The 25447-nt window shown below is 52.9% G+C and overlaps 1 protein-coding gene and 1 pseudogene across 7 annotated transcripts in view; both read left to right on the forward strand.

Moving 5' to 3' along the window:
• Positions 1-23034, forward strand: part of LOC146871233 (uncharacterized) — a 47764-nt pseudogene extending 24730 nt beyond the window's left edge.
• Positions 1-25447, forward strand: part of LOC146871232 (ATP-dependent chromatin remodeler CHD8-like) — a 2388691-nt gene that overhangs the window by 394232 nt on the left and 1969012 nt on the right. The gene's annotated exons all lie outside the window — the stretch shown is intronic.

Here is a 25447-nt window from a genome sequence, read left to right on the forward strand (position 1 = left end):
TGCGTTTGTGTAGAGCGGCATTAATGCCCAATAAGAAAGGGAACTGCATCCACGTCCGAGCGACAAATTCAACTGATACAACATTAACAATCACTAAACCCCCATTCCAACAACCCCCCTCCCTGCTCCCCTGCCCTACGGGTTTAAAACTATCCATTCACAACTAGCAGAGTGCCTGTCGCCCTAGAAAGTTCAAAGAAAGAAGGAAAGGAAAAGCAACCAATCCAAAGAGGGGGGGGGGGGCACTATGGGCTTCGTGCCCCTTCCCTCTGTCTGCATCGATGTCGCAGCCTAACTGTCCTATTGTCTTGGCCACCATGATAGGTCCCCTGTGCCTTTTTTTAGTTGAAACCCGCAGATCCCACCGCCCCCACCCCCACCCCCAACCCCACCAATTAACATGACCTGTTCCTGTAGAGTGTCTTGCTTCAGGTCGGTGCTTTGTCAACAAGTCCTCCCGTTCTCTCCGCGCCGGGGAGTTTAGAGTCTCGATCTTCCAACCAGTCGGCTACATCATCAGGGCGATCAAAAAACCAAGCCTTCCCTTCCACCTCAATCCGCAGGCGGGACGGGAAAAGCATTGAGTACTTTAGACCTTTCTCTTTAAGGGTGCGTTTTATGGATAGGAATTGTCTTCGTTGCCGCTGTACTTTCTGCGTAAAGTCCGGGAAGAAGGAGATGGTTGCGTTTTCATAGCGGAGGGGGGCACCAGTTCTGGAGTTCTGCAGGATCACATCCCGGTCACGGTAATTGAGGACGCGGGCCAGCAGCGGCTGCGGTGGGAGCGCCCGTTCTGGGTCGGCTGCCCCGGACCCTGTGGACCCGCTCGACGACTAAGAATTTACTCAGTCCCTTGGGTCGCAGGTGGTTGAGGATAAGATCCTCCACGAATAGGTCGGGGGTCTGCCCTTTCGCCGTCTCCGGAACTCCTATGATGCAGAGGCTGTTGCGACGGAGCCGGCCTTCGTAGTCGTCCAGCTTGAGGGCGGTTACATTTCAGGATTCCTGCAGGTCACGGACCTCTCTCTGCAGCTGCGCCACGTCGCCCACCAGACCGTCCGTTGCGACCTCCACCTTCTTCACCCTCTCATTGAGCTTCCCCATGTCGGCCCTGATAAGATTGACGTCAATCGCCACAGAGTCCAGCGAGGTCTTCAGCCCCGTTATCGCTGCCATTACATCTTTGAGGGAAAGTTCCCGCTCCTCCGACATGGGGGGGTCCCGCTCGCCTTCCTCCTGTTGATGCCCCTGCTGCGAATCCCTGGAGACAGTATATCTATCCAGTTTGTTCGCCTGGATGTTCTTCGCTGTTTTGGCGCTAGCCCCCTTCAGGTGATCCGCCATGTTAACAAGCGTCAGTCGGCCACGTAGCAGGGATAAGAAAGAGGCGGAAAAAAGGGGGGGGGGGGGGGGAGGAATGTTAGCGCCCCCTATTCGTTGCGCTGGGGTTCGGTGTGGATTCCCCACAGTCTTCTCCCTCACGACACTGGTGCAAGCCCCCTCAGCACAGTCTATCCCCCCCCCCGAAGCAGAGCACACTCTCCGCCCCTGGCAGCCCCAGCGGTCCTACAACGGGGCCCAGGCAGGTCTCTAGATTGTCTCTAGACAATTAGGGCAGGTCATTCATAGGCGCGTTTTGGGCGATCAGGAGAGCGCGGCAGGAGCAGAGCTCAGGTATCCCCCCCTCCAGGGTAATCACAGTTGGGCCCCCTCAGCAACACACCGTGGAGGATCAGCCGCTCCGCAGGCGCCGGCTCCCCCGCCTTCTCACCCTCCACTACGAGATTGCCGCTCAGGTGTGTCGAGGCTGGTCCGCAGTCCTCACCGGTCCGCCGTCCCCAGGTCCAGCCGTGACGATCGGGCCAAGTCCCGAGGTCCGCCGCCACAGCTGCTCCGTCGGTCCTCTCGAACCCCCAGGACGCCGCGTCCGCACCTCCAGTGCTCCCTCGCCCCACTCCGGAGCACCGACGGTACAGCGGGGCTCACCTCCTTCGAGGTCACGCAGGGTCCGTTGATGGCAGGACCAGTCGAGGGGCCCCTCAAGCCAATGCGTCCCCGTCAGGCGGAGAGGCAGAGATCGGCTCCTCCCCTCGGTCGGCGCAGCTACTCCAGGTCCCTGCTTCCGTGGGGCATACAGGCCTCGATGTCCGGGATGGCGCTAGCTCCGCAGCCGCCGCAGCTGCGGGAGCGGGCGGGATGGGCTCCGCTACAATTCCGGAGCACGGGACAGCTTGTGGTGCGTCGTATAATTAGTCAGGATAGGCGCGGGCTAAATCGGGCGCCGGTGCTCGCGGACTATGCGGCCATCTTGAGTCCGAGCTTGGCCACGCCCCCCGAGTTGAGGATTCTTAAACACGCGTGTAAACTTTTGGAGAGAGCTTGGTGATCTATTGGCTATTGTGCCATTGCTAAACGCACCCTCAGAGCTAAACAAAAACTATACTATACAGCCATTGGAGAGGCCAAGGGCCATTACTACTCCGCTCGCATTGAGAGGGCTAATAATAATCCAAAAGAAATTTTTTCCATTGTTCAGAATTTCTTGACCCCTAGTGCTCAAGTGGCATTGACGCCTATATCGGAGACCTGGCGTAATACCCTGGCTAATTTTTTTAGGGATAAAATAATTACCATTCAAGAGTCGTTTTCGACGTCCCCTTGGAAGCTTAGTGGCGCCGTCTTGGCGCGGTCGAGGGAAAAATCTGCTCCTTCCTTCTCTGCGTTTAGACCGATTGATCTTTCTAGCTCTCTTAAGATTCTCAAGGCATTAAAGTCGGGATCCCCTAAAGACCCGTGTGCGGCTAGACTTCTGTCTGACGTGGCAGATACTATCAACTTAGAAGTAAACTATATGATCAACAAATCACTTCATGAGGCGCATGTTCCTCTCACATGGAAGCAGGCACTGATTCTTCCCCTCCTAAAGAAGCCATCTCTTGACCCTCTGTTACCTAAGAACTACCACCCTATCTCGCTTTTGCCAAGTTTGTCGAACGTCTGTGAGAGGGTGGTTACGTTGCAACTTACTGACTTTGTCGAGGTATCAGGCTTGCTTCACCCGGCTCAGTCAGGCTTCTGTGCTTTACATAGCACGGAGGCAGTATTGCTTGAAGTGACGGAGGCGATCCGCGAGTGTTTGGATGCCGGTGGGAAGGCAGCCCTGGTGATGTTAGACCTCTCTGCTGCCTTCGACACCGTGCCCCACTCCCTGCTCCTTGACCGTCTCTCAGAGATAAGTATCTCTGGCTCGGCTTTGCAGTGGGTCAATCGTTCCTGGAGGGTTGGTCGCAGCAGGTCTGGCTTTCTCCATGTGTCTCTGCGCCTGGTGACTACGGGTGTGCCTCAAGGGTCATCACTTAGCCCCTTGCTTTTTAACATCTATATGACACCGCTGGTTTATCTTGCGGAGTCATTGGGGGCTAAGGTGATGGCTTATGCTGATAACCCGGCTCCTATTTTCTTGGACCAGGGATGATGATTCGGCTGCCGTTGCGCAGCTTTGCTTATCCTCAGTATTTCATTGGCTGGCGAATGCACAGCTGAAATGCAATGAGGGTAAATCCGAAATACTTTTTTATGGCTCTGCTTCAGCGGAGTTTAGAGAGAGGCTTTGGCCATCGGATTTTCCTCGACCAACTACTAGTAAAAGCGCTGTAAAAAATCTTGGCGTCTCGTTCGAGGAAAACCTGAATTTTTCGACTCCGGTGAAGAAGCTGGCCGGTTCCTGCTTTGGCACTCTTAGATCCCTGAGGAAGTTTCTTCCTCTGTTGCCAGGGAAACTGTGGTCCGCGCTCTCATTTTATCACGTTTGGACTACGCAAATGCCCTTCTGGTGGGCAGCCCTGGTTTTCTAGTTAAGAAACTGCAGGTGGTGCAAAACTCGGCGGTTAGGCTTCTTCTGGGCCTGCGATCAAGGCTTAGTGTTCGCTCTCACCTGCATTCCTTGCACTGGCTCCCAGTCGAAGCCCGCTTAAAATAGAAAATGTTATCCATTGCTCATCGGGCCCCATATGGCCTGGGACCCATCTATCTGCAGAAGAGATTTGCATTTTACACACCAGGAAGACAGCTGCGCTCGTCTGCTCAGCTGCTGGTTCAGCCCCCCAGGTTTAAACGTCAAAGTCTTGGGGGAAACTCCTTTGTACGCAAAGCTGGCCTTGCCTGGAATTTATTGCCTTTGGCACTTAAGGCTACTCCGGACTCTCTAATGTTTAAGAAAAAACTAAAAACTCTGCTGTTTTAGTCTGGTTTTGATGTGCACTTCCCTTGTTTTCCTTTTTTGAAGCTAGCGCTGGGACACTTTCGAGTAGCTGTGCGCTGTATAAATTAAATATAACATAACATATAACATAACAAGTTGGTAAGACAAATTATCCAGTATGGTTACTGCCTGGAACTCACCTCTACCCCCCCAAACTTTCCTACCATACAACTTCCAATGTCCTCGGAGCATCTAACACTACTCAAACAAGAGGTTCTCTCTTTATTACAAAAACATGCAATAGAACCAGTCCCCTTTCCTCACTAAGGCACAGGGGTTTATTCCCTCCATTTCCTCATTCCAAAAAAGGACGGATCTCTCAGGCCCATATTGGACCTCAGACTGCTAAACCTCTACATTCAGTCAGATCACTTCCACATGGTCACTCTCCAACAGGTGCTCACACTACTTCAACAGGGTGACTTTCTCTCCACTCTGGATTTAAAGGACGCCTACTTTCATATTCCCGTTAAACACTCTCACAGGAAATATCTCCGGTTCGTGGTAGATGGTCAACACTACCAATTCAAGGTCCTCCCATTCGGGGTGACTACAGCACCCAGAGTCTTCACCAAGTGCCTCGCAGTTATTGCGGCCCACTTAAGAAGAAGGCACATTCATGTCTTCCCTTATCTGGACGACTGGCTCATAAAAGCCAAGTCACGCAGATGTGTGCAACACACACACACACAAAACAATCAATCAATCAATCAAAAATACTTGTAAAGCGCTCTACTTACCTTTGAGGGTCTCAAGGCGCTGAGGGGAGGCGGTGCCGCTACTGCTCGAAGAGCCAGGTCTTGAGGAGTCTTCTGAAGGTGAGCAGGTCGTGGGTATGCCGTAGGTGGGTGGGGAAGGAGTTCTAGGTCTTGGCGGCGAGGAAGGAGAAGGATCTCCCGCCAGGGGTCGTTCGTTGGATGCGGGGGATAGTGGCGAGGGCGGCGGGGGTGGGGGTTGTAACAGCTGAGTCTGCTGTTCAGGTAGGCTGGTCCGGTGTTGTGGAGTGCTTTGTGTGTGTGGGTGAGGAGCTTGAAAGTGATACTCTTGTCGACGGGGAGCCAGTGTAGGTCTCTCAGGTGGGGGGGTGATATGGTTGTAGCGAGGGACATTGAGGATCAGTCGGGCAAAGGCGTGTTGGAGTCGTCGTAGGTGTTTTGCTGGGATTCCTGCATAGAGTGTTGCCGTAGTCCAGCCTGCTGCTGACGAGGGCCCGTGTCACTGTTTTTCTTGTTTCGGTCTGGATCCACTTGTAGATCGTGCGAATCATGCGGAGGGTGTTGTAGCAGGAGAAGGAGATGGTGTTGACCTGCTTCGACATGGAGAGGGAGGAGTCGAGGATGAATCCTAGGTTGTGTGCGTGGTCCGTGGGTGTCGGTGCTGCTCCCAGCGTGGTCGGCCACCAGGAGTCGTCCCAGGCGGAGAGGGTGGGTCCAAGGATGAGGACCTCCGTCTTGTCAGAGTTCAGCTGCAGACGGCTGCAACTCATCCGATCGACGATGGCCTTCATTCCCTCGTGGAGGTTGGTTTTGGCGGTGTGCGGGTCCTTGGTGAGGGAGAGGATGATCTGGGTGTCATCGGCGTAGGAGATGATGTTGAGGTCGTGCAGGCGGGCCACTTGTGCGAGGGGGGCCATGTAGGTGTTGAACAGCGTCGGGCTGAGGGATGATCCCTGGGGTACGCCGCAGATGATGTCGGTGGCTTCGGATCGGAAGGGCGGGAGGCGGACGCTCTGGGTTCTGCCGGAGAGAAAGGAAGTGGTCCAGTCGAGGTCCTTCTCTTGGATTCCGGCTTCTTGGAGGCGTGTCATTAGTGTGCGGTGGCAGACCGCGTCGAAGGCGGCTGACCGGTCCAGGAGGATCAGGGCTGATGTTTTGCCGTTGTCTAGCTGGCGCCTGATGTCGTCTGTGGCGGCGATGAGGGCTGTCTCAGTGCTGTGGTTTCGTCTGAATCCGGACTGGGACGGGTCTAAGATGTTGTTGTCCTCGAGGTGGCAGGCCAGTTGTGTGTTGACGATTTTCTCGATGACCTTCGCCGGGAACGGGAGCAGGGAGATGGGCCGTAAGTTTTTGAGGTCCTTGGGGTCCGCCTTGGGCTTCTTGAGTAGGGCGCTGATCTCGGCGTGCTTCCAGCTTTTAGGGAATGTCGCTGTCTCGAAGGAGATGTTGATGACCTTCTGTAGTTGGGGTGCGATGGCTGTGTCTGCTTTGTTGAATACGTGGTGTGGGCAAGGGTCTTGACGGTGATCCAGAGTGGATGGAGTTCAAAATCTTGTGTGTCTCGTCGTCGTTGACGATGGACCAGAAGGTCAGGTGGTTGGTGCGGGTGGTGTTCGCAGGGGAGGTGGTGTCTGGCGTAGTCGGGGCGGTCGTGGTGTTGAGGCTGTCGTGGATGTCAGCGATCTTGCGGTGGAAGAAGGTGGCCAGTGAGTCGCACAGTTCTTGTGAGGGTGGGATGTCGTTGGCGCTGGGGTTGGAGAGTTCCTTCACTATGCTGAAGAGCTCTTTGCTGTCGTGTGCGTTGTTGTCCAGGCGGTCTTTGAAGGAAGATCTCTTGGCTAATATGATGAGGTGGTGATGTCTGCGGGTGGCGTCCTTGTGGGCTGCGAGGCTGTCCTGTGTGCGTTCGTGGAGCCAGTTCTTCTCCAGTTTCCGGCATTCACGTTTGGAGGTCTGGAGCTCTTCGGTGAACCAGGTGGCTTTCTTCCTGGTGTGGTTGTTGGAGGGTTGCTTGAGTGGGGCGAGGTTGTTGGCGCAGTAGAGGATCCACTGTCTGAGGTTGAGGGCGGCAGCGTCTGGTTTGGTGGGCGGACTCTGCGCGAGGGTGGCGGTCAGCTGGCCTTCAGTGACTTTGCTCCAGCAGCGGCGGTGCAGCTGTTGGGTGCGGTGGTGCGTGGTCGGTTTCTTGAAGGTGAAATTGATGCAGTGGTGGTTGGTTCAGTGGAGTTTGGTGGTGTGGTTGAAGGTGACGTGGGTGCTTGTGGAGAAGACTGGGTCGAGCGTGTGACTGGCGGCGTGGGTGGGAGCGGTGACGAGTTGTCTGAGGCCGAGGTTGGCGAGGTTGTCGATCAGCGTGGCAGAGTTGGCGTCGTCGTTGTCCTTGAGGTGGAAGTTCAGGTCCCCGAGGAGGACGTAGTCCGTGGAGGCGAGTGCGTGGGTGCTGGTGACGTCGGCGATGGAGTCGGTGAACTGTGCCCGTGGTCCGGGGGGGTCTGTAGACGAGGGTTCCTCTGAGGGTGGTGTTCGGGTCGGTGTGGATCTGGAAGTGCAGGTGTTCAGCGGTGTTGAGGGTGTCGTCTGCGTGGGCGGAGACCTTGAGGGTGGACTTGTGGGCGAGGCTATTCCTCCTCCAACTTCGTTGGTGCGATCCCTGCGAGCGATCTTGTAGCCGTCCAGGATGGCTATGGCGATGTCAGGCGCCGAGGAGTCGTTCCACCAGGTCTCGGTCAGGAAGGCATCGTCTGGGGCGGAGGTGTCGAGCAGGTCCCAGAGCTCAACGGCGTGTTTGCGTGCGGAGCGGGTGTTGAGTATGCAGCGAAGGTGGTTGGGTCCAGTCCTTGGAGGTTTGGTAGCTCTGTCGCAGGTGAAGCTGCAGGTGCGGCAGGAAAAAGGTCAGTGGGTGCGTTTCGGGGCGGCCTGGAAGCAGCTGTGGTCTCGTCTGGCGTTGAGTGCGAGGAGGGTGCTGGCGTCGTATCGGAGTCTGGTGTCGTGGCGTTCGCGGGGTTCTGGCGCTGGCGCGGTCCAGGCACGGACGGACTTGCCTCTGGCGCTAGCGCCGCGCCCGCTGCGCGCTGCGGCCGCCATATAAGGTGGGTAGGTAGGGAGGAGCAGCTGGGAGGCGGGAGCGGGGCGGCGAATGGACGGCGGGGGGACGGGGCCGCAGGGGAGCAGCGGCGGGAACGGCAGAGGGATTACAGAAGAGAAGGGGGAGGGAGATGTGCTGGACGCAAAGGGAAAAACTACTAAAACACAATTACAAAATACAGAAGGCACAAAAGCACAGAGTTATAGCAGCACAAAAACGGGGCAACAGTGAACCACAAACCAAGGGGCACAGTACAGCAGTCAGGGACGAGCAGGGGACAAAGCAGGCTCGAACTCGCAGTGGAGCGGCAGCGAGAGGGGAGAGGTACTGGCACACAAGTGGAGCTGTGCGGCAGGAGGGGAGCGACCTGGCCTGCAGGCAGTGTATTGGGTCACTCTCACTGCCGCGCAGCGGCCGACATATAAGGCGGGGAGGAAGGGAGGATCAGCTGGGAGGCGGGAGCGGGGCGGCGAATGGACGGCGGGCCGCAGGGGAGCAGCAGCGGGAACGGCAGAGGGATTACAGAAGAGAAGTGGAAGGGGGGCGAGACGCGCTGGACTCAAAGGGAAAAACCACAAAAACACAATTACAAAATACAGAAGGCACAAAAGCACAGAGATACAGCAGCACAAAAATGGGGCAACAGTGAACCACAAACCAAGGGGCACAGTACAGCAGTCAGACAGCCGTGAGCAGGGGACCCAGCAGGCTCGAACTCCCAGCGGAGCGGCGGGGAGAGGTACTGGCACACAGGTGGAGCTGTGCGGCAGGAGGGAAGCGACCTGGCCTGCAGGCAGCTTCACGACTTGGTATTCACGGTAAACCTCACCAAATCCCATCTCCAACCGTCCAGCATACAACAGTATCTAAGGGCTTCAATAGACACCTCAAAAGCTCTAGCATACCCCAACCCAGTCAGGATAAGCACTGTGCAAGCTCTAATAGCAAAATTTCAGCCTCAACACTCACGACCAGCACGAGTGTTCATGCAACTAATCGAAATGATGGCCTCCTGCATTCTCATCATTTCGTATGCACGTCTCCTAATGCGTCCCTTACAGGAGTGCTTGACACGTTCGAGGCATGTGGGCTGCTGAATTCATATCTGTGCATAGATCGCCGCCTAGTGTTGGGTCCGGATGATTGCACATTGTTGTCCTGGAAGAGTCTTCGAAGTATCACGAGATAGGTGGCTCCTCCCCTGGACAACAGTGCGCATGGGCATCCCCTCCATCCTTAGATTGTTTTTTTCCGCCATTGGGTTCGGATGTCCTAATCTTAGCTCTTAGAGTATTTAGGCCTCTTACTCGTCGGTATCGTTTTTGTTCGGCGCCGAGTATCTTCTTCGAAGTTAGCCATTTGCCCTTCGACGTCAGCGCCGATCAAGATCGACGATGGAACCAAAGACATCGAATAGCCCCTTCAAGCGTTGCCCTCTTTGCAATGCTAAATATGCGCGCTTCGACGTGCACCCGGTGTGCAACAAGTGCCTCTCTCCAAACCACGACGAAGCCACCTGTATGGCGTGCTCCAGGTTTCGATCGAAGAAAACACTTCGCATTCGTCGAGCAGCTCAGCTCGAGGCCCAGAAAGTAGCGCCAAACCCGAACATCTTCGGGACCGAAGATAAGGAGGTCGTGGACCTTGACGTTCAAGGAGAGATATCGGATCCGGCGTCGGAGCGTGAATCCGACTATGATGCCGAGGACGAACATATTCTAGATGAAGAGGAAGATGAAGTCGTCGAACAGATAGGACACGACGGAGAGGCCCTTGGGGCCGAGGAGGATAGCTCGGAAGAGGAGCTACGCCCACAGATCTACTCAGGGCCCAAAGAGACACTCGATAAGGCTCAGGTCGCGGGATCGCCACAAGGCCTTACCCAAGATCATTCCTCTCGTTCTTCCGCCCCGCTTAAATGCCCGGCGTCGAACTATCCTAAAGAGCCGTCTGTATCGAAAGCGCCATCACTCGATCGACGAGAATCGAAACTGAAGGCAACGGCACCAAAAGTGAAACCGAAAGTGAAAGAGTCTCACCACGGCAACAAGGCCTCGAAGCCCTCGGAGCCGAAGCCACAAAAGGCCGTCGACGCCGAGGGGAGTCTTACAAACGTCGAGCCGAAGGTCAAGGTTGCTGACCCGAAAATATCGACGCCAAGGAGTGTCGACACACAAATGGAGAGCGGCCCTCGGGAGCCACCCCATTCCAGTATTCGTGTCCCGAAAGCGACATCCGGTACGGGGCCTGATGCCACAACCAAAAAGGCGTCGAAGGACAGTGTCCAATCCGCAGCACCATCTCCCTTTGTAAAGCAGAAGGTGTTGGGAGTCGTTACTACGCATCCAAACCAAGGCTTCCATGATTGGCGCCAACACGGCCCCGCAGCCGAAAGCGGGCAGCGCGGTTCACATCGCGTCAACGCACATCAAGTTTGGACTCCCACCAGCGGTGCGACCAAGAATGTACGACGCCAAGAAGGGTCTCGACCCCCATGAACCCATCGACCCGAAGAAAAATGTCGAGGCACCGACAGGAATTCAAACTGAAAAGAGAGCTGTTGCACTACCTCGCGACGATGAGGATCCCAGGCAATTTATCAACGCCAATACTGGTAGACTTTCCATATACAAACGGAAAATAGTAACAGACACCAATGGAGCCCTACAAAATTCCATTGAAGAAAAAAAGACCCACATCACCAGTTCTAGTGGAACAACTTCACTATTGTGCCACAGAACCGCAGTCCTTCTCACCCACACACTCTAATGTGGATGCTGGAGATGTTGATGATATAGAGGGCACTTACCCTATGGACACTGACCCTGAAGACCAGAACCAGCCTTGGGTGGACAATACTGATGCAGAGGACCCACATACTGCTCCAGACACACAGGCATATGTGGTGAAAACGTCTCCTACTGAGGATACAGCTGCTTTCAACGCCTTAATTGAAAGAGCCGCCAACAATCATGACGTACAGCTGCACACTGATCCTATTGAGGACGACTTTCTAATGGATACCTTCTCTACCTCAGAAAGATCTGTTAAGACTCTGCCCATGCTGAAGGGGGTCCTCAAACAGGCTACTGACCTTTTTAAGGAGACCACAAGGGCGAGAGTCCTTAACCCTAGAATTAAAAAAAATATATATATAGGCCAGCTCCTGTGGACCCTGCCTACATAAGAGGACAGTTGCCTTTAGACTCATTGGTGGTTTCCAATGCTCGGAAGAGAGCCAACTCACAGACAACGGGTGATGCTCCTCCCCCAGACAAGGAGTCTAAGGTCTTGGAAACATCAGGAAAGAGGGTTGCTGCACAGGCAGCTAACATCTGGAGAATTGCCAACACTCGGGCACTTCTGGCTCGATACGACAGGGCACATTATGATACCCTAGAGACACTGCTCCAGCACCTCCCAGATAAGTATAAAGAAGGAGCAGAATCCCTAATTACAGAAGGGAAGCTTATCAGCAACGCTTCCATGAAGTGCGCTCTTGACGCAGCTGACACTGCAGCTAGGGCTATTAACACCAGCGTCATGTTAAGACGGCATACTTGGTTAAGAATCTCTGGATTCAAACCAGAAATACAAACAACTATACTTAATCAACCTGTCAACCCTAACTCCCTCTTTGGCCCTGAGGTTGACACCACCCTAGAGAAACTCAAAAAGGATATGGAGACTGTTAAGTCTATGGGGGGCTCTGCAATCACAGCAGTTTCGGAGTGGGTCCTTTCGTCGCTCCAGCAACAAAGGACCATCAAAAAGCAAAAACTCCCAACAGTCGCAGTACTCTAAAGGAGGTACACAGACCACCTATAATAAAAATAATAGAGGTGGATACCGTGGAAACAACGTCAAAGGCAGAGGCCATGGAAACAACAGCTCCAAGTCCTCCGCCACCAACAAACAGTGACGCCTTGTCACTGCCCCCCGACCATGTAACACCTGTCGGGGGAAGACTCCAACAGTTCCTGCCAGTCTGGGAATCCATTACCACAGACAGGTGGGTGAGAGAAATTATCCAGTACGGTTATTGTCTAGAGTTCACGTCCACTCCACCCAACATACCACCAAGACACCATCATATGTCCGCAGAGCACTTGCACTTATTCCAACAAGAAGTTCTCAGTATGCTCCAAAAAGGAGCCATAGAACTCGTGCCTGCAAAGGAACGAGGATCAGGGGTGTGCTCACTGTATTTTCTGATCCCCAAGAAAGATGGATCTCTCAGACCCATACTAGATCTAAGACCTCTAAACCGTTACATTCTCTCAGAGCATTTTCACATGCTCACTCTGCAAGAAGTACTACCGTTGCTCAGTCAGGGAGACTTTCTCGCAACATTAGACCTCAAGGATGCGTATTTCCATATACCCATACACCCCTCACACAGACAGTATCTCCGGTTCACTGTTCTCAATCAGCATTACCAGTTCAAAGTCTTCCCTTTCGGGGTAACTACGGCACCCAGAGTTTTCACCAAGTGCCTGGCTACAGTGGCGGCACATTTAAGGAGACCATACATACATGTCTATCCTTAACTGGACGACTGGCTTGTCCAGGGAAAGTCGGCCCAGCACTGTGCCAGCCACATGTCCCACACCATTCACCTTCTTCACAGCCTGAGCATCTCACTGAATTATCCAAAGTCCCACCTTCAACCCAACCACGTACAGCAGTAACTAGGCGCAACCATAGACACTCTGGCAGCCACGGCACCACCAAATTCAGTCAGGATCAACAGCATTCAGTTGCTCATAAAGAAATTCAAACCTCAACACTCACTCCCAGCAAGAGTGTTTATGCAGTTGATAGGCATGATGGCCTCCTGCATCTTCATAGTCCCGCACGCAAGATTACATATGCGCCCGCTTCAGGAGTGCTTGGCACGTCAGTGGAATCAGGCCCACGGGCAATTAAAAGACCTAGTGTTGGTGAGCGGTCGGGCATACAACTCTCTGCATTGGTGGAATAAACAAAACCTTTGCAAGGGCCGACCGTTCCAGGAGCCTGTTCCACAAATCATACTTACGGCGGACGCGTCTCTCCAGGGATGGGGAGCTCATGTACTCAATCACACCGTGCAGGGACTATGGACGACACAGCAAAAGAAGATGCACATCAACCTTCTGGAACTGATGGCAATCTTCCTAGCCATGAAAGCATTCAAAATGCACCTGTGCAACAAAGTCGTGTTGATCCGAACGGACAACATGACTGCCATGTACTACATACAGAAGCAGGGAGGAACACACTCGCCACAGTTGTCTCATCTGGCTCAGAGCATGTGGAAGTGGGCCATTCAGAGGAACATCTTCCTCATGGCGGAACACCTCCCAGGCAAAGACAACCAGATGGCAGACCTGCTCAGCAGGCACAGCCACCAGATGCACGAGTGGGAAATACATCCATCAGTACTCCAACCGTACTTCCAGCAGTGGGGTCATCCAGAGATAGACCTATTCGCCACAAGGGAAAACGCAAAATGCCAAAACTTTGCCGCCAGGTTCCCACATCCACAGTCCCAGGGCAATGCAATATGGATGAACTGGTCCGGCAGATTTGCGTACGCTTTTCCCCCAGCACCATTAATACCGCTGGTGGCACGCAAACTCAAGCAACACTCGATGACGCTCATCCTGGTTGCTCCAACGTGGGCACGTCAGCCATGGTACACCACGTTTCTGGAACTCTCCGTGGTACCGCATCAAAGACTACGGCTCACACCCTCACTTTTAACGCAGAGCCATGGCGAGATTCAGCACCCAGATCTGCAACAGCTGAACCTGGCGATCTGGCTCCTGAGATCTTAGAATTTGGCTACCTAAACTTGCCTCCAGAATGTATGAATATCATCAAGGAGGCACGGAGACCCACTACCAGAGCCTGCTACGCGGGTAAGTGAAAAAGATTTGTCATTTATTGTAAAAATAATGACATCAATCCGCTGGATGCATCAACGCAAAACATTATCTGTTATCTATTACACTTATACCGATGCAATCTAGCGTACAATTCCATCCGTATACATTTAACCGCACTGGCAGCTTACCTTCAGAATAGGCAGCACCTCTCTCTGTTGAAAGTGCCGGCCATCAGAGCTTTCTTGGAGGGACTCAGACGTGTGATTCCTCCACGACACCCACCTTCACCAGTCTGGAACCTAAATGTGGTCCTCACCAGACTCATGGGACCACCTTTTGAACCTCTACACTCCTGTGAGATTCAATTTCTAACATGGAAAGTAGCTTTCCTAGTTGCCATTACTTCCCTAAGACGAGTTAGTGAACTTCAGGCACTAACCATTCAAGAGCCATTTATACAAGTTCATGCAAACAGGGTAGTACTACGCACCAACCCTACTTTCATGCCCAAGGTAATCTCGCAGTTCCATATGAACCAATCCATAGAACTGCCCGTGTTTTATCCTAATCCTGAGAATGTAGCGGAGAGAATGCTCCACACACTTGATATCAGAAGAGCTCTCCTGTACTATATTGACAGAACACAGACTTTCAGGAAAACAAAACAACTGTTTGTTGCCTTTTCTCCACAGCACAAAGGCAACCCCATTTCCAAAGCAGGAATAGCTAGGTGGATCGTTAAGTGTATGCAGATTTGCTATGAAAAAGCTAAGCGCACACTAACAATTCCTCCAAGGGCCCACTCTAAACGAAAGTTAGGGGCCTCCATGGCTTTCCTGGGAAATATTCCTTTAGAGGAGATATGTAGAGCAGCCATATGGTCCACTATACATACATACATTTACCAAGCACTACTGTGTAGATGTTCACTCAAGACAGCAGGCAGCTGTAGGACAGGCTGTTCTCAAAACTCTTTTTCAGACTGCTGCAGCTGGCACGGGCAGCCGCCGCTAAATGGAGGGACTGCTATATAATCTATGCACAGATATGAATTCAGCAGCCCACATGCCTCGAACCGAATATGCTACTTACCAGTATGCATCTGTTCTTGGCATGTAGGGCTGCTGACATTCATATCGCCCACCCTCCTCCCCGGCGCCTGTAGCAGCTGTAGCATTCAGTAATTACTAGTTAGCATGGTCATCATTCACTGTATTACACTCCATCTATGCCACAATGGCGAAAAACAATCTAAGGATGGAGGGGATGCCCATGCGCACTGTAGTCCAGGGGAGGAGCCACCTATCTTGTGATACTTCGAAGACTCTTCCAGGACAACAATGTGCAATCATCCGGACCCAACACTAGGCGGCGATCTATGCACAGCTATGAATGTCAGCAGCCCTACATGCCAAGAACAGATGCATACTGGTAAGTAGCATATTCAACGCCTGTCGGTGGAAAAAATGTGTGGCATGGTGCACAGCGAAATCTGTTGATCCTCTTGCTGCCCCTCTTTCTGAGGTCCTATTGTTCCTTCTTTCTTTGGCCCAGCAGTTCTCTGCTCTGGTCACTATCAAGGGCTACCTTTCTGCTCTTTCAGCATTTCTAAGGCTGTCTGATCATCCCTCTCTTTTCAAGTCCCCAGTTGTCAATAGATTTCTCAAAGGCATTACTCACCTTTTCCCTCCTATTCCTTTTGTGATGCCTCAATGGGACTTGAACCTGGTTCTCACATACTTGATGTGCGCTCCCTTTGATCCTCTTCATAACTGTCCTTTGCGGTTTCTAACTTTGAAAACTGTCTTCCTGGTGGCCATCACCTCTGCTCGGCGGGTGAGTGATGTCCAGGCTCTTTCCTGCAAACCTCCTTTCCTGGCGATTCATCCGGTCAAGGTTGTGCTATGACCGCGTCCCTCATTTCTACCAAAAGTAATCTCTGCCTTTCATCTTGGGAAAGCTGTCACTCTGTCCACTTTCTTTCCGCCTCCGCACCCTTCAAGAGAATGCGAGAGGCTCCACCGTCTGGACCCAAAACGTGCGCTTTAGTTCTATCTCAACCGCACACAACAGTTTTGGGTGGATGACCAGCTCTTTGTTGGCTACGTGGTCCCCAAGAAAGGCCGGGCTCTACTCAAGCGCACTATTCCCCGATGGGTTGTCTTGTGCATTAAAGCCTGTTACTCTCTGGCTAAAAAGGAATCTCCGGTCGGACTGCGCACCCATTATACCAGGGCGACAGCAGCTGCTACAGCATTGGGACGCAGTGTCCCCCTGCATCTGTCAGGCGGCCACTTGGGCCTCGTTGCATACTTTCACTAAGCACTAGTGGCTTGACAGTCCAGTCCGGAGAGACGGCTTCTTTGGCTGTTCAGTCCTCCGTGACTTTCTGGTGTAATCTCACTTCGCAGACCCACCACCGGGGTTGGTATTGCTTGGGTATGTATTCTAAGGTAAGGAATCGATCACAAACGTGTCTCTTTCAGATGCACAAGTTACTTACTTGTGTAACGATATATCTGCAAGAGACATTAGTTAGTGATAGATTCCTTACCGCCCGTCCATCCTCCCCGTGCTGCGAATTGTCATCCCTTTTAGGGCCCTAGTTCTATTGACCCAGTAGTCAGTCTCTGGCATGGCTCTGCGCTCCTGGCGCGGAAAAGTTGTGTACAGAACTGACGTCAGCGTGCGCGCATCTAAGTAGCTCCAATGGCGTCATCTCGGCGGATACGACGCCAGCGACGTACGCGGAGCCGTATGACTACTCCTGCCGACGCGCAGGGCTACTGCTGACAAACTTTCGGGATCCAGTCTGACGCCCGGGGGTATTCTAAGGTAAGGAATCTATCACTAACTAATGTATCTTACAGATATATCGTTACACAAGTAAGTAACTTGTGCTACAGTTTTAAAGAATTGCTTTAGGTTTTCCAGCTCCAAACTTTTCACAGAAAAAAAGTCAATGTTATCCTATAGAAGAAACTAGTGTTATCGGTTTTAAGCTAAGTACTTGGTTGTGTGAGTTGGTGTTCTTAGGTTATACTCAGGGGTTCCCCAGGGTCAAGGATGCACCCTTGTTACACCCTCAGGGGCACTAGGGCGGCCGGGTGCAGAGTGCTGAGGCCCAATGTTATCCAGTGGGCGATAGGGGTCCTCTGGTTGGTGGCTGCTGACGAGCAAGCTACAAGGTTGTGGGAGCCAAGCTCCTGGTTTTAGGCTCAGTGCAAAAGGGGATCCTGTTTAGCACAAAAAGTGCACCTGCAGCGGCGGCTGGGTGCAGGGTGCTGTTTTGGCATCGGCTGCCCTGTTTTCAATGGGGATTTTCGGTTTTGGTTTTCAGCTGCAGGCTTGGACCAGGAAGACTTCCGGGAGGAACCAACAGCTGGGCAGGTAAGTTGAAGGGCTCGGGCACATAGGTGTACCTCAGGTTCTTTTCTCCAGGGCGCAGGCGGGGGTGTTTTTTGATGTCAGATTTCACCTTACCAGGCCACTCATGGTTGGGGGGGAGGAGGGGGCGGTGCAGAGGCTGCAGGATATGTTGGGGAGTCCTGGAGGGGTCATCCCACGGTGGACTCGGACTCTGGAGCTCTGGGGGACCTCGCTGGGACCGGTAGGCCTCTCGAATTCGGGCTGTAGGCGACGGGTGCAGTGGTTGTTCCAGGCGTCTGGTTTCTCTTTCCTCAGCAGGCTCGGTGTCTTTCTCTGGTTTTTCTTCTGAACAGAGCTGCTGTTCACAGGAGATCCAGTCTTTGTTGAAGGCAATTAGTCCTAGGGGTTCTGGAGGTCGCTGGCTGCAGGACAGGATGATTTTTGACGCAGGATCTCTGAAAACTGCAGACGGGCTGGTAGGGCTGGGGCCAAGTCAGTCGTTTTCTGCGGTCTCATCTGCTGGGCGTCTTCTTTCGTCCTTTTTCTTGTTAGGTTGCGGGAATCTGCCTTCTTGGTTCGGGGTTGCCCCTAAAAACTGTTTTTAAGGGGCCTTTTAGGGGTCTCGAGATCAGTAGCCAAAGGGCTACTAACCTTACGGTGGCTACACTCTGGGTGTGCTCACCCCACGTGGGGGAGTGAGCACATTCCCTAATCCTGATTGGGGAGTGCCTGCCATCTGCATGATGGCGGGCATTGAAGAGAAGGCTTCCCCTCGCCTCCCCCACCTGAGGGGTGGAGTTGACAGAGGTGGCACACCTGGATTGGCTAGTTTTTCACGCCTGTCATCCTGCCGAAAAGGAGGGGCGAGAGGAAAGGGGCCTGCTCCTCCTAGCAGGAGTGGCTGGGGGTCGCATTACAAAGGCTGCCACAAATGGCTCTTCCTGACCTGGGGGAGTTGTGAACACCTCCGCCCAGGAAAGGCTTTGTTTCTGGGCTCAGGGAGTGAAGGCTCCAACCCTAAGGGTCACCGTTCTAGAGTTAGCCTAGCAGAGGGATCACTCCCCAATTGGGTGAGCAAGCTTTTCTGCAGTGAAAATGACAGTACTGAGTTCTTGCTGTCAGAACATGTAAAATTACAGTTTATGCCTCGGAATATGTTGCAGCCTGTCTTAGAACTCGATAGGCCTGCTGTAGGAAGCTGGGTTTCTGTTGCAGTTGCTTTCACTTGATGTGCCCTGGGTCCCTGCCAATCCGGTTCCCAGGCCCTGTGTTCTTTACCCAAACTGTACTTTGTACCCCCAATTGGCACCTCTATGGCTACATGTCAGTCCCTTGTAAAAGGTACCATGGGTACCAGGAGCACTGTGGCCAGGATAGGCCACTAAGGGCTGCAGCACTTAATGTGCCACGCTTCGAGGCCCTGTACCTTTACACACACACTGCCATTGCGGTCTGCGTGTTTTGGTGCAGAACAAAGTGAAGAGTCGACATGGCACTCATCCTTGTGTCACAAGATATGTGGAGCCACATGACACTCCATTTGCCTGTCGCACAGCCAATTTGGAAAGTTTTCAACAAACTTCGTTACTAGTTTGGACAATAGTGCGCATGGGCATCGACTCCATCTTGAGATTGTTTGTTTCCGCCATCGGGCTTGGATGTGTTCATTGCCCTCCAGTTCGGTGTCGTTACTGATCTACTTTTCGACACGAAATCCTTCACCCAATCTTCAGTATTGTTTCGATCGCGTTCCCATTCGATGCGCATCTCTTCAAACTTGAACTCTTCAATTCCGGTCGTCGACGCAGGCCTTCGGGCATACCTGCGCTATTAGGCCTTTGGCTCATGGAAAGGACTCCCTTCAAAAAGTGTCCTAAATGTGGATCCAAGTTTCCACATGCCGATCTTCACGAGGTGTGTAACCTCTGCCTTTCACCCCAGCACGAGGCAAAAGATTGTCTAGCTTGTGCCTCTTTCTGCTCCAGAAGACAATTGGAGCTCGAAGAACCATGGCTCGATCATCGACGTCGATCTCGGACGACATCTTCCTGGAAGGCATCAATGTGCAGGAGCAGATCCAAGAGGGCTACATCAGCGCCTCTGAAGCCAACGACTCCGACATCGAAGACATCACTCCGGGGCAGCGGGTCGCAAGTACTGACGTCAACCCCTCCCCACCACCCATTCCCAAAAAGGCTTCGGTCACACCTTTACCTGCTGGCCTAGGTGCACACCGGGACGAAACTTCTCACCCTCCGCCTTCGGGCTTGGCAAAGAAGTCGATACACAAGCCTTCAGTCCACTCTGGATCCAGCCAGCCTGCCGTTGGTGCCGAAACTCCATCCCCGGCACCAAAAAAGAAACCAATGCCTGTGAGAAAGTGCCATCTTTCTTACATGGTATGCGCCCACTTTTTGCTGAATTGCTGAATGTACTTTGACTGAGTGTGCCCTGGACTCCTGCCAATCAGGTGCCCAGGGCCTATGTTCCTTCCCTAAACACACAAAACCCAAATTGGCAAACCCTGGCCACATGTCAGCCCCTGGTAAATGGTACCCTAGGTACCCAGGGCCTTGTGACCAGGGAAGGCCTCTAAGGGCTGCAGCACTCATTGTGCCACCCTTAGAGAACAGGAGCATGAGCCCTGTGCCCCTACAGTACCCAGGTCCATTCCTGGGCCCTGTAAGTGCAGTGCTGACATTTAAGAGTGTTCGAGGCATGTGGGCTGCTGAATTCATATCTGTGCATAGATCGCCGCCTAGTGTTGGGTCCGGATGATTGCACATTGTTGTCCTGGAAGAGTCTTCGAAGTATCACGAGATAGGTGACTCCTCCCCTGGACCATAGTGCGCATGGGCATCCTCTCCATCCTTAGATTGTTTTTATCCGCCATTGGGTTCGGATGTGACTATCTTAGCTCAACTTAGGAATACTTAGTTTTAGGCCAAAAGGCCTTTAGTTTTCGCCGGTACAGTTACCGTTCGGTGTCGACTACTAGCTTTAGTGCTCCACACCCTCTTCCGACTTTCGTACCGAATTGGTCCAAACTTCGAAGCTCGATCGACGACTGAATCGAGGACTCCGTTCAAAAGTGTCCGTTATGCCACGCCAAGTACCCTCATATCGACGTCCACCCAGTCTGTAATAAATGTCTCTCGCCGGATCACGACGAATCGAAATGCATGTCCTGTGCACGGTTCCGATCCAAGAAGACTCTGCGGAACCGACGGGCAGCGAGGCTCGAGGCGCCTGCACCCACCAATCTATTCAGCGACGAGGACGCCGAGAGCGTGGAAGAAATAGTCTCTAGCCCCGCTTCAGAACAGGTTTCCCAATCGGACGACTATGACGAAGTGATCTTTCGACGTGAAGAAGCCGTCGACGAGGTAGGGGACTTCGACGAAGCCTATGGGGCCGAAGAAGACAGCTCTCCCGAAGAGCTAGGCCAATCCGTCGAAACGGAGGCCGAAACTGTAAAACGTCGTCAGGGTCCGGTCGAGGGATCGCCTTCGGGCCTTACCCAAGACCTAATACATGGTTCCTCGGCCCCGCCTTCCGGCCCGGCATCGAACACTCTGCAAGAGCCACTATTACCAAAGACGACCGGGTTGTTCAACCCAAACACATCCATCGCTCGAGTCCCTTCAAAATCGAAAGTGAAACTGGTGGTGGTCGGATCAAAGGCGTCGAAACAGTCCACTGCCCCGGCGCCGAAAAAAGTCGTCGGCTCCGACCGCGTACAGAGAGACTTCGGCGCCGAGCTCACCGCAGCAGACGCGGTCGACGAACAGAAGAAGCGCGCCCTCGGGCACCACAAGGCACCGACACCTTCGGCGCCGACACCGAAGGCCGTAACCTCCGCAGTCAAGATGGCAGCCTCGGCTACGTCGACGCCTAAAGCACCAATGCCGAATAAGTCCTCGACTACGTCGACTGTCGATGCATCCCTTCAGACCAGTGACCCCCTTCCGACAAAAAAGTCGGGGTCGGCCTCAACGCCTACTACCAAGATGCCCACCAAACCACCATCTCAGTTTGCTGTGCAGCAGGTCTCTGCATCTCTAAAACGCATCCGTGACCAGGTAGCCCTCCATTCTACCTCGGGTCCCGACACTACCTCACCCTGTAGAGTGCACTCGGAGCCCACCAACATTACATTTGGGCTGCCACCGACATCGGCACCGAAACTATTTCAGATTCGGACACGTGTCCTCCACACACAGTCCACCACCACTGGCCTAACAGAACAAGATTCTTCGGGGCCACAATTTATCGACGCCGATACTGGCAGGTTAATGCTCCACAAGCGCAAAATAACGCCAGTCAGGGAAGAGGTGCCATACAAAATTCCTCTTAAACGCAAGCTGCCGGCGGAGCAGGAACCAGTGCTACAAGAACACTTCCATCCCCTCCACTTAGATCCACAGTCCTTTTCTCCTACCCCTTCTGAATCGGACCCGATGCAGGAATATGGTGGGGAGGATACCATCTACCCCGGGAACGCAGATCCCGATGAACCACAATACCCTGATCAGGCGTGGGATGACCCCACAGACCAAAGTATCGCGCCACATACTCAGGATGCGCAACTCTACAACATTAAAACATCTCCTACAGAGGACACGGCTGCATTTCATGCCCTTATCGAACGGGCTGCTGCTCATCATGGGGAGGAGCTACATTCTGACGCCATTGAGGACTTCCTGCTTGACACTTTCGCATCTTCAGAAAGGACTGTCAAGACTCTGCCCATGCTAAAAGGGGTTCTAAAACCTGCCAAAGAAATTTTCAAGGACACCACAAGAGCCCGGGTGTTAAACCCCAGGATTGAAAAGAAATATAAGCCTGCACCCGATGACCCTAAATACATTAGGGGTCAGTTGCCATTAGACTCTATGGTGGTTGCCAACGCTCGCAAACGAGCCCACTCACAGACGACTGGTGATGCTCCTCCCCCAGACAAAGAGTCAAAGGTCCTTGAAACATCGGGCAAACATATTGCAGCGCAAGCAGCGAATATCCTGCGCATTGCCAATACACAGGCACTCCTGGCACGTTATGACAGGTCACATTATGACACGCTGGAGTCACTGCTCCAACATCTACCAGAGGAGTATAAAGAGTCAGCGGAACTCCTCATTAGAGAAGGACAACTCCTCACTAATGCATCCATAAAATGCGCCCTAGACGCAGCTGACACAGCGGCCAGGGCAATAAACACAAGTGTCATGCTGCGACGCCATGCCTGGTTACGCATCTCAGGCTTCAAACCCGAGATCCAAAACAATATCCTGAACTTACCGGTTAACACGGAATTCTTATTTGGCCCAGACGTTGACACTACCCTAGAGAAAATAAAGAAAGACACAGACACTGCGAAATCTATGGGGGCGCTGCAAACGCAACAATTTCGTAGTGGCTCCTTTCGTCGCACCGGAAATAGGGGAACGTCAAGGGGTCAGGGGTCACAACAACAGTATGCTAAAGGTGGCACTCAAAGCACCTACGACAAAAACAACAGGGGTGGATATCGTGGATCCAGCACCAAGGGCAGGGGACGTGGCTATGGCAACACCAGGTCCTCCCCAAAGAACAAACAGTGACGCCCTCTCCTTACCCCCCGACCACTTAACACCTGTCGGGGGACGACTCCAGCTGTTCCTGTCCGCATGGAAGAACATCACCACGGACAGGTGGGTCAGGGACATCATCCAACATGGGTACTGTCTGGAACTAACTTCCACTCCACCCAACATACCACCAAAGCACCGTCCTATGTCAGCCGAACACTTGGATTTACTCCAGCAAGAAGTGCTTGCTATGCTCGCAAAAGGGGCCATAGAAGTAGTGCCCATCGCCCAGCAGGGCACAGGGGTGTACTCTCTGTACTTCTTAATCCCAAAAAAGGACGGCTCGCTCAGGCCTATCCTAGACCTGCGACCCCTAAACCTATATATACTATCGGAGCATTTCCATATGCTCACCCTCCAGCAGGTTCTCCCACTACTCAGTCAGGGGGATTTCCTAGCTACGCTAGACCTGAAAGATGCATACTTCCACATACCAATACACCCTTCACACAGAAAATACCTCAGATTCACTATTCAAGGGAATCACTATCAGTTCAAAGTTCTCCCCTTCGGAGTAACAACAGCACCCAGGGTCTTTACCAAGTGCCTGGCAACAGTGGCCGCGCATCTGCGAAGACAAAACATTCACGTCTTCCCTTATCTGGACGACTGGCTAGTTCAGGCCAAGTCAGCACAACAATGTGCCACCCACATGTCCCACACCATTCACCTTCTTCACGATCTGGGATTCTCACTAAATTACCCGAAATCAAGTCTCCAACCTGCGCACGTACAACAGTACTTAGGCGCGACAATCAACACTCTGGCTGCCACAGCTCAGCCGGCTTTAGTGAGAATCAACAGCATGCAACTGCTGATCTCAAAATTCAAACCTCAACACTCCCTTCCGGCGCGAGTGTTCGTGCAGTTGATAGGCATGATGGCCTCCTGCATTTTCATAGTCCCACACGCGAGACTACATATGCGCCCGCTTCAGGAGTGCTTAGCACGTCAATGGAATCAGGCTCACGGGCAACTAAAAGACCTAGTGTTGGTGAGCGGTCGGGCATACAACTCTCTGCATTGGTGGAATCCACAAAACCTTTGCAAGGGCCGACCGTTCCAAGAGCCTGTTCCACAAATAATACTGACAGCGGACGCGTCTCTCCAGGGATGGGGAGCTCATGTACTCAATTACACAGTGCAGGGACTATGGACTACACAACAAAAGAAGATTCACATCAACCTTCTGGAACTGATGGCAATCTTCCTAGCCATGAAGGCATTCAAAGTACACCTGTGCAACAAGGTCGTGTTGATCCGGACGGACAACATGACTGCCATGTACTACATACAGAAGCAGGGAGGAACACACTCTCCACAGTTGTCTCATCTGGCTCAGAGCATGTGGAAGTGGGCCATTCAGAGGAACATATTCCTCATGGCGGAACACCTCCCGGGCAAGGACAAACAGATGGCGGATCTGCTCAGCAGACACAGCCACCAGATGCACGAGTGGGAGCTACACCCATCAGTACTCCAACCGTACTTCCAGCAGTGGGATCATCCAGAGATAGACCTATTCGCCACAAGGGAAAACGCAAAATGCCAAAGCTTTGCCGCCAGGTTCCCACAGTCGCAGGGCAATGCGATATGGATGAACTGGTCAGGCAGATTTGCGTACGCTTTTCCCCCAGCGCCGTTGATACCGCTGCTGGCACGCAAACTGCGACAGCACTCACTGACACTCATCCTGGTCGCTCCAACATGGGCGCGCCAGCCATGGTACACCACCTTTCTGGAACTTTCCGTGGTGCCGCATCAAAGGCTGCGAATCAAACCCGCGCTTTTGACGCAGAACCATGGAGAAATTCAGCACCCAGATCCGCAACAGCTGAACCTGGTAATCTGGCTCCTGAAGTCCTAGAGTTTGGCTACCTAAACCTGCCACCTGACTGTATGGAGATCATTAAGGAGGCCAAGAGACCCACTACCAGAGCTTGCTATGCAGACAAATGGAAGAGGTTTGTCATTTATTGCAACAACAATGACATTAACCCGCTAGACGCATCTATTCAGAACATAATCTGCTATCTATTACACCTATACCGATGCAATCTGGCATACACCTCAATACGTATCCATTTAACCGCAATAGCAGCCTATCTCCAAAACAGGCAGCACCTCTCTTTATTCAGAGTGCCTGCCATCAAAGCCTTCTTGGAAGGACTCAAACGAGTGATTCCCCCAAGGCACCCCCCAGCACCGGTGTGGAACCTCAACTTGGTCCTCACCAGACTAATGGGTCCGCCCTTTGAACCTCTCCATTCATGTGAGATTCAATTCCTCACCTGGAAAGTGGCTTTCCTGGTTGCCATCACTTCCTTAAGGAGAGTTAGTGAACTCCAGGCACTAACCATTCAGGAGCCATTCATACAGGTTCACGCAAACCGGGTCGTACTACGTACCAACCCCAAATTCATGCCTAAAGTAATATCGCAGTTCCACATGAACCAAACCATTGAACTGCCTGTTTTCTTTCAAAACCCACAAAATGTCGCTGAGAGAATGCT

The sequence above is a fragment of the Triturus cristatus genome, chromosome 1_1 (assembly GCF_964204655.1).
Source record: "Triturus cristatus chromosome 1_1, aTriCri1.1, whole genome shotgun sequence".
Lineage (NCBI taxonomy): Eukaryota > Metazoa > Chordata > Amphibia > Caudata > Salamandridae > Triturus > Triturus cristatus.